Source organism: Mytilus californianus, unplaced genomic scaffold, assembly GCF_021869535.1.
Source record: "Mytilus californianus isolate M0D057914Y unplaced genomic scaffold, xbMytCali1.0.p SCAF_3, whole genome shotgun sequence".
Taxonomy (NCBI): domain Eukaryota; kingdom Metazoa; phylum Mollusca; class Bivalvia; order Mytilida; family Mytilidae; genus Mytilus; species Mytilus californianus.
Window position 1 is genome coordinate 47,926,112 of NW_026262679.1, and position 10,146 is coordinate 47,936,257.

General features: G+C 31.8%; 1 long non-coding RNA gene across 1 annotated transcript; it reads left to right on the top strand.

Moving 5' to 3' along the window:
- The first annotated feature begins 934 nt into the window (after positions 1–934).
- On the top strand, positions 935–5,968 carry LOC127734748 (uncharacterized). Its single transcript, XR_007997739.1, has 4 exons — positions 935–1,097; positions 1,405–1,582; positions 5,259–5,320; positions 5,626–5,968. It is a non-coding gene; the product is annotated as an uncharacterized LOC127734748 (long non-coding RNA).
- Positions 5,969–10,146: the final 4,178 nt, after the last annotated feature.

The window sequence follows — 10,146 nt, forward strand, 5'->3', positions numbered from 1 at the left end:
CAAAACGACAGCATATGTATCAAGACAGATATATGTTTGATTCTAGTTTTTTTGTATTGGAATAGAAAAATGAATATAGGTATAAGTTTATCTACCAATAAAAGTAATGGACTCAAAGTTTTTAAGGAAAATAATTTGTATCTTATTTACCACTTCTTGCGCTGAGTTTGACATATGATACAGTCATTTGTCTATTGTTGAAAAAAGTATTAATAAAAGTACCGAACTCCAATCCGTGATATCGACAAAATGTGATGAACAACCCAAATAAACATTATTGGCTAACGTGACAATAATTGGGATTCAACAGCCAAAATTTTGTAAACATGCATCGCAGACATACAACACATCTGGCGTACAATTCAAACAAACATACAAATGTATCTTACAATTACTCCCCAAAATAGTCATAATAGCATGCCTAGTAGATAACATATTTTACTGCTGTTTGTTTGTCTATTTTTGTCGGATTTTAATGACTGACGAGGTCTGTTGTACTGTCCAATATATTTGTTAATTCCTGTTATTCTTTTTGAATTGTGTATTTTAGAAAAAGGTTCGTCATCATATGAAGAAGCATGTCATCGGAGAACACCATACCTACAGTGATAATACGCGTATGTGGCACGAATAAGTAAAACACGAAATCCGGTTTATTAGGTTACAGTTTTTTTAATTTCAAACAAATGTAATTAGTTTACATGTATTAACCAATTTGTTTTACCAGGAAAGATACCCGGTAAATAGGTGAAGAATGCACATTAAATATGTTTGAATGCAGAAAGTTTAACTATTTGGTGTTTTATTATTAAAATAAATCAAATGGAAATTCCAATCCCATTGTAAACTGTGTGTGGGTGAAATATGTTATAAGTTTATTCATGACCCGTAATTTAATCTACGGTACGGTATCTCAGGTTTTCATTCTGGACGGCTTTGCCATTTAAATTATTTTCTATTAATTATATTATTTAAGAACTGTCAGCCGGATATATATTTTATCACATTTATTTACCTGGAGGTAAGGTAAAGTACCATGAACATGTTGTTGATACAAATCGTGCTTCCTTGCTGTATTTTGTTTGAATACGTCACAGGTAAAGTAAATTAACATTAATTCCTAACACGTACACATGTATCCTTGTATATATTTACTATGTAAGAAATAAGCTAAAACTTCCCGTTTTAACTGCAAAACTATATTAATGAAAAGTTGTGCAATGATTTAGTAATATTATTCCTCACTCTAGGCATATTTTTTTAAAGAATCAAACTTACGATTAAAATTCAGTTGGTCAGGAGATACTCTACTGTCTTTCAATTTCTTTTCTGTGGTATTGGTATTCTGAACATTTTTTCAAACAATATTGTCACTAATCAATCATGCTTCTAATTCATACACAGGTTGAGGCAGAAACTCTAAGGGACCAAGATTACAAGTTTACACGGCTTCAAATGATGAGGTAGAAATGCCAGACAATAATAGACTTAAATGCACAGAAAATGAGACGCAAACCATCGCATGTCGGAACGGAGGAACATGTTTCGCTTCGTACATAGACTATAGATTTGTTCGCTGTGCGTAAGTGAATAAAAGTACAGACCCCAAAATCCAGAATTCACTTGTCTGATTTATGTACCTAGTGTCATACTATATTGGATACGATTCTGCTTAATGATACACTATACAACTAAAATGTCAACAGTGTACATGTGTTTAAGAATTGACCCTTTTAGAAAAATAGAACAGTTATCATACCTATGTTTTTGAAAAATATGATTGTAAAAGTAAAAATGCAGTAGTCAGGTAGTTTAGCCAAAACGAACGAGTAAATCAATCGTTCATTTAGATATGATTAATTGAGTTTTGAACATATATCAATTTTACCACATGTTGGCCCTTAAGGCTAAATGTTTATCACGAGCGATAGCGTGCAATTCTTTTAGATCGAAGCGCTCTAGGTGAAGGCAAGTATTTGTTGTTTCCGTAATTGTACACACTATTAATATTGACGTTAAAAGACGAAGAAAACTGAGGTAGTAACATACATAAACGATTTACAATAACATAAGACAGGTTATGGTGAAGTTAAATGATTAAGAAAATGTTATCATTGTGTGTTTTCTGTCGGAAAAGGAAATCTTTGTTACATTCCAGTGGCATTATCAAATGCAGGCTGTTGGATGTGTATCACTTACATCAAGTATTCATACCTATATCGCTCTTCTTTGTATAAATACTTAAAATATACTGAACAAATATAATAAATCTTAATTGTATTTAAGAAAATTCGCATCATCGAAGGTTTAATAACGTCAAGTAAGAATTAACTTTTTATTATTCAGTTGTTTGTTTTGCTTTACAAATGAATATTATTGATGTAAAATTTGTCCCTCAAAGCTTCTAAAAAAGAAGAAAAATAGTAACCATATTTTAATAGTAATGTGAAATTAAGGAGATTTGGTTTGATTGCCAATGAAACAACTATCCACCAAAGTTCAAATGAAGAGAATTTAAGCAATTATAGGCAACCGTAAGGCCTTCAACAATGGGAAAAACCCATACCGTATATATAGTCGGCTATAAAAGGCCCCGACATGAAAAATATGAGACAATTCAATTGAGAAAACTAACGGCCTAATTTATAACAAAACTATTTGCGAAAAACAAAACTGGCAGACATGCACCAACGACAACCACTGAACTACAGGCTCCTGACTTGGGACAGCCACATACAGAATGTGGCGGGAATAAACTATTTTGCTGGCTCAAATCCTCCCCCTAACTAGGGACAGTGATTTAACAGTATAACATAAGAACAAACTCTAAAAATGAGTTGAAAAGGGCTGAACTCATCAGATCGATACAAAGCATAAAACATCTAACGAAAATACAGACCAGACGTGGCAGCATATCTATACACCCCACAAAAAAAATTAATAAAACACTAAGTAAAGACCTGAGAGTACTCGCAGTTACTGACAGCTAGTTCAAAGCTTATAACAACTAAACAAAATTTTCTACATCTAAGACTAAAATATCAATCAGTTCACATCCAACATCCAATGGATTTAGTGTATACCGTCATTAACAGTTAGGGAAAACATGACTTTGTGCAATGCCAAAATATAGGTATCGACAGATTGTAGTACCGTGAATGTGCATAAGGGTATAACAATAATATTTAGTATGGTTTTAATTTACTGATAAAACAATGAATATTTATACCAATAAAAACAATATTCAATGATCTAATTACAGTGTTGAACTGGTAACCTTTTAAATTAAGTTAATTTAAAGGATTTATAAGTTTATCCGGATCGTATCTAAATTTCCGGGCTCGGTAAACAACATTCCGTAGAAATTAGGATGTGCTATTCCGTTTGAAATAAGTTTTCTACAGGTACAACCAAACTTGCAAAGAAAATCTTTGCATCTATGGAAAAATTTAGTAAAGGTTTTAAGAAATCTGTGGTAACGAAATCCCTGACTTAATAATTGACCAGTAATACATGGATCACGCTCATTGAAAACCAAAACGTCACTACAGATACGGCCATAGCGAACGAGTTATGATATATAAATACCGTAAGACGGTGCCAAAGGAACATCACCGTTCAAAAAAGGAAAATTAACAATAGGGAAAGAAAGATCGTCCCTTTTGTCGTAAATTTTGTGTAGAGTTTCTTGTGTAAAACTGGAAAATTTTAATATAGAAAAGGACAGTTATTGCTGTTAAAATTTGATTTAATCTAAAGTAAGTTCCTTTGGGTAAATTTTGGCAGTATATTTAGAGAATTCTAGATTATTTAACGAAAAGGTATCATCAAGATATCGGTAAGTGTTGTTGAATTTACCAGTTAAATCAAATTTAGACGGGTCTTAACTGAGTTTGGCCATAAACTGTGATTCATAACAGTACAGGAACAAGTTTGCTATTAAAGTGGCACAATTGGTGTCAATAGGAATACCTACAACATGTCAATAAAATTTTATTGCCGAAATGTAATTAATGTTGTCGAGGAGAAAATTTACAGCTTTATTCATGTCATCACACCTCCAGTGAGTATATCTAGCATATTTACCTTTCTCATTAGATTAAAAGGCTTTATCTGAGTTGCAGCAAATAAATTTGCAAACAGATTCATCAAACGACTATTTAATAAAATAGGAAAACTTTCGTTTGATCAGATTGTGTGGAAGTGTAGTATAAAGAGTGGAAAAGTCAAAACTGTCGACTGAATCAAAAGAACTATCAAAAGCACGTAATTTATCTAAAACGTCCATAGAGATTTTTTACACTCTAAAAATTGTTAATTCCACTATTTTCATATGTTTTATAACAAAAGTTAATGATAAGTTCTTTGATAATAGTTAAGGAACTTGTTAAAAGCACTGACAGATTAGCAGTAGCTCACTTTAAAGTACCTTTCTTTTTAAACTTTTTCTTATGCATTAAAAAATGAGCAAATGTAAATTTCAGAGATCAAATAGCATAAATAAGATGAAAGTTTTATTACCTCTTTAACCAGTTTCCGCAATCTAAATATCTTTATCACAGGCAGTAGAACACACAGTAAGTAATCCCACACCCCAACCCTGACGACAATTTTATGTTCTTTTGAAAATGTTAAAAAAATGCAAATTATCTTTTTTTATTTCTAAATATATATTTATGAATGGAATTCAGGAGAAAATTATTTAATTAAAATGTATAATGAAACATATACAATGGGGTTTTTATGAATAAATTTCAGTCTGGTTCCGAAATCAAGCGACTTGATAATAAGGAGTTTCTTGGTAAAAAAAATCAAGGATCCGGAAAGTTTAAATATTAATTTCCCATATTTAATTACTTGACTTAACTAACTTCAATTTAATATGAAAAATATGATACATTGTACCTTGTCAATTTCTGTTTTTCCAATCTTTCGCATAAGGTCGTCTATACTTAATAACTTCACTCATAATAAAACCAATTTTGTAGAAAAAAAATCATTGTTTTCAAGTCTTTCATGTCATTTTAGGGGTAAAATATATCGAATAAGTTTACTTGAACAATTGAGTCAACTTTGTCGACAAGATGAATCAGTAATGTCAATTTTGACCAAAAAACACTGTTTGTCAAGATTGGGTATTATAAATGCATTTTTTAAAAATATAAATAGACCAAACAATGAAACATTCAATTTCGTATCGTATAGAACATAATATAATGTAAACCTACATTCAATATGAACTTGATTTTTCATTTCAGATGTTCAAAAAAATACATTGGTGAACGGTGTGAAATGATAGATATTAATATAATTTTTAAAGGTAAGTGTCTTAAATATTAATGTTGTATACATAGGGATCAACCGTTCTACGAATGTATTTCGGCGAACACTCAGAAAATAAAAGAAATCCTCACTGAGTATTCTAAAATTATGTTTGGTATACATTCTACGTAACACTTGTTTCATTAAGTATTATACAGATTGTAACCTTACGGAATATCATTACATTGAAACGTCGTGCAGACGTTATTTCAATGGAATTCACACAATCGATTCAAGCACGTTTAATCTATGTCTATTATCAGCTCATTTGATATCTTAACTGTTTTAACAAATATTTCACAGGAGGACAAGAAAAGGAGGAAACAGCAAAAGCAGGCCTATGGTTGATTGGGTTGATTGCTGGTAGTGTTACATTTGGCTCAGTCATTGTGTTTGTCTTAACAGTATTGATAATTCTTCATATCCACCAAAGAATATGTAAATATTCGAAACCAGAGTAATGAGGCGAAAGGATAAAATATAATAAAATTAAAAGTTCATCCGGTCGGCATTCAATCAAAAGAGAAGCTGTAAAAACGAGGGGCAAATAAAGTTTTTTTTTTTTAATTTTACAATTCACTACATAAAAATAAACCTTTTTGGACCCAAATTATCTAGTTTGCATAATAAATATCATGCAACACAAGTAAGGAGTACTGGGGTAAAGGATAAAACACATACGGTGCACTTTCAGTGATTCATATTTCAATCAAGCAAGGTAACCACTATTTACAATGACATTGGCAGATAGTATTAAGTAAATATCATCCAAAATATTGAATACATAATTCACTTTCGTTTTAAATAAAGTAAGAAAAATTAAAGAAGTAAGAAAATACGAAGAGGTTATTACAAATGTAAGTCGAAGAAAGACACGTAACATCACTAAGGAAATATGACAAACAAGAGTTAACAAAATAATCTATACGTCAATACGTAGTGCAACACTAACTCTTTCAAAAACGGGGTTGAACTGAGGTGATCCAGAAGATTTAGCAGTTTCTGTTTCAATCGTGACAACTATTGAGTTACCCTCACCACAATTAATGAACAGTCATTACTCGTTTTACAGCAATATATAATAATGAACAAGGGAGGACCTATAGTCTTAGACAGGATCACTTTCATAAATAATCGATGCAATCTCTTAAAGTGTATAGCCTTTATAAAAGAGAGGCGGAACATACCAAATGGTCGTTCAAACTCGATTACAAACTGACAACACCAAGGCAAAAAACGAAAAGCAACCAAACGACATAAGTATACAAAATACAACAAAAAACTAAAGACTGAGCCGCAAAATTCTACCAAAAAACGAGGCTGATCTTAGGGCTTACGGTCATAAAACTTTCGAGTACGAACATTCACTAATGTCGTATATGATAAAAGGAGACAAGAATTGTGCAACCTAACATGGAAAATATCCATTGATATTCAATAACAAATGCAGTCTGGATCAAGACATGATGACACTGATAAGGTATCAAAGAATGACTTCAACTTTACCATTCAAAACTCTTGGTCAAAACGTTTTCATGTACTGTAGGCAGCCAACTTCTATGAAGGAAACTTTGATAAAAAAGAAAAGCCGTATTATATTGTTTCAAGTGGGTGATATATGCAGATGATGTTGAAATGTTTCCATAGAAATTCACAGTAAAGAAAATTAATTTCATGTCTTGATTTTACAGTTTAGTGCACAACCGGCTCTCACTTTCCAGATGTAAGGGAAAATATAAAGCAGACCTTATTATATCTGCAACATCCCTTATTTTAGATTTGAAAAAATGATGACCAAGTATGGTCACCGAACTTTGAAATTTCATTTAGAGGAAATCAAATATAAAACGGTTCTAAAGGTGAAGAAACTGCAAGCTTGTTTTTTTTTAATTATTAAATAGCCTTTCATAAGCCAGCCTCACATTAAAATAACAGACTGGCATGAAGTATGCCTCATTTAAAATAACGAAACAGCTTCAAGAGAAAGGGAGCACAGTTTGTTCCTATAGAAATGTTGATGATTGTCTTTTGAACACCATTTCATACAAACGAATCAATAAATAAGAAAAGCATGCGTTATCACTAGTTAATTGGTCATACTAGGTTAACGAATGAATTTGATCACTGCTTTACTATATACTGAGAAATTTCAATTTTCTAATCGTGTAAAGAAAATAAATAGATGTTGATATTCCAATAGTGAAAACATGTTTGAAATAGCTGCTTACACTCCAGGTGATACTACAAATCTGTATATATTATAAACTTTATCATAGTTTTATTAAAAATCTGACTTCTAATGGGTATATTTCCGTTTGGACAATTTCATTAAAAATATTCATTATGAAACAATATTCAATATGATTTATTCCGTTAGGAATAAATATTATACATTCCGTAATATTTCTTCCATTTGAAACAATGAAAGGGGCAAGGGGATTGCAGAATGGAAATGAGTCCAATTGTAAGGAGAAAAGAGGATGAAAGAAACGATTCCCCTGCCCTCCCTTATAAATTAATGCAACATATACTTGGTATTCTTAATTTTTTCTATAAAAAATCAATAGCTACGGAACTTTAAACGGATAGAGCGTTATTCGCGATCGAGTTCAGAACTTATAGACGGGTTGCGAATAATAGAAAACCATCATGTCATGTGGGCAGATTGAGGTCCATGTGATCGCCATGAACCCTCATTAGACCATGCGAATAATTTAATGTATAAACAAATCGGGAATTTATCTGCATGGTTTGTGTCTTTTCACCCAATCTGTTATTGCAAACAGGAAATAAATTTTAGTTTGATCTTTGCTATCATCCATATATTTTATCAAATTGGGACTGTTTCAAGGACTTACTTCACATGTATGTTTATCCAGTTTTAACATGAAACAGGCTACATTGTTGTTTCAGAGAAGACTTGGGAATGTCTGCTGCAGATTTTACAGAGGTTATCGGTATTTCTTATTTGTCTCTAGTTTCAGTGTGGATTTGTCCATTGCATTTGTTTTTCCCTCTTTGTCTTTGTCTCATAATTTTCCTTCTTCCTGACTGACGATTTGTTTTTTTTAATTTTTATCTGAAACGTTTAACACGAAAGGGCTTACAGGAACGGTCATAATGTTTTTTTGTATGCCTATAACTTTATATTAACTTAAAAAAAAATTGACCAACATAAACACCATCAAAAACTAAAGACTGAGCAACATAAACACCATCAAAAACTTAAGACTGACCAACATAAACACCATCAAAAACTAAAGGTTGACCAACATAAACACCATCAAAAACTATATATAATCTTTATGAAAAAAATAAAAACGTAGGTCTTAACCACGAACAGCATAAGACAATAAAAGAAAAAATAATTTTAAATATCGGAGTGCCGAGTATATGTGAACATGCTATTAGGCGCTTGAAAACTTTCAAAATCATTGAAAGCCTATGGAGACATCCGAGAAAATGAAATCAATTAGACTGAAGTGCTCTGTGCGGATTTAGCCAAGAATTATAATAAAGAAAAATCAAGATGGCTTACTATGTAAATTTTATCAATCTAGAAGTGCATACAGTCTTAATTACCCAACCCCAATCCCCCGCATTAACGGACACCTTTCTCGTCCTATTTTCACAATCAATGATACCAGAAAATGAGTATCTCTAAGAGGACAAACCATTTGATTATTGAGAATGAATATTCTTCAACACAAAACGCAAGAAACAGTTGTGTGCAATAGTGAAAATAAATAAGCATGCATAGCAGATGATAATGAATAGTCAATCCACAAAAATCCTCCTGCCCCCTCCAAAGAATATTGATGTTCGCCCCTAGGACGTTCCAAATAAAAAAAAAATACGGTAAATGTAGGATGGCTGGTCAACATCACGCATGTGATTTAAATGTTACCGGCTTGAATCGATAATTATTGTTTTGACACAGTTCCCGCATTTAATGTGTCAACCTCAGCGTTTAGTAACACGTCTAATAATTGATTAAAATGATGGGTATTTTGCTTGATCATTTTGTAAAAGTTCTTTTCGTGACGACTTAGCCATGCATAGCGTATAGCTATATACAGATTAAACCTCGACTAATTTCAAGTTGTCAACTGTCGAGTCTGATCTTAATGTAAAAGTCAAACTTATTCAAAAACAGTTAAAATATTGAAAAAAAAACCATAACGTGTTGAATACAACCATAGCTGGACCGCAAGGTTTGATAAGAGCAAAAGATTTCGCGGAACATTTGTACAAACTACTCATCTTATATTTATTTACATTGCATGTTTTTTTTTTAGTATCTTTTGTAATTCTAAAGACTGAGATGAAAAGGGATCGGGTTAAGGTCTCAGGAAACACAGGTCTATTGTAGAATACCATAGGTTGCATTTTTGTGTCGTTGGAATGCTGTGTCATTGACTCACGTCGGACATCTCTTCTTATTTCTTTTTGGTTAAGTTTGGAAAATTTACCAAAACGAAATATAAATAAGAAAAGACAACTAAGCAAAAAAACAAATAACAAACAAAAAACAAAAAACAAAACACAAAACAAAATATAGGGAAGAATACATCAAAGCCAAAAGACAAAAATGAAACGATATACAAAATAACAATAAAAACAGACACTATACAGAATCTTAAGATTTTATATATGTACAAGTAAGAAATCCAGCAAAACACCGGGGGTTATTTAATGCGTTCAGAAATTTTATGCAGGTTTTTTCACCACTTGTGCTTCGCAAAAAAAAAAGTTGCTGATAATTCATAGATGAAAAGAGGTGGAAGGAATTGTTGCTATGACATACGGGACATTTATTCCATA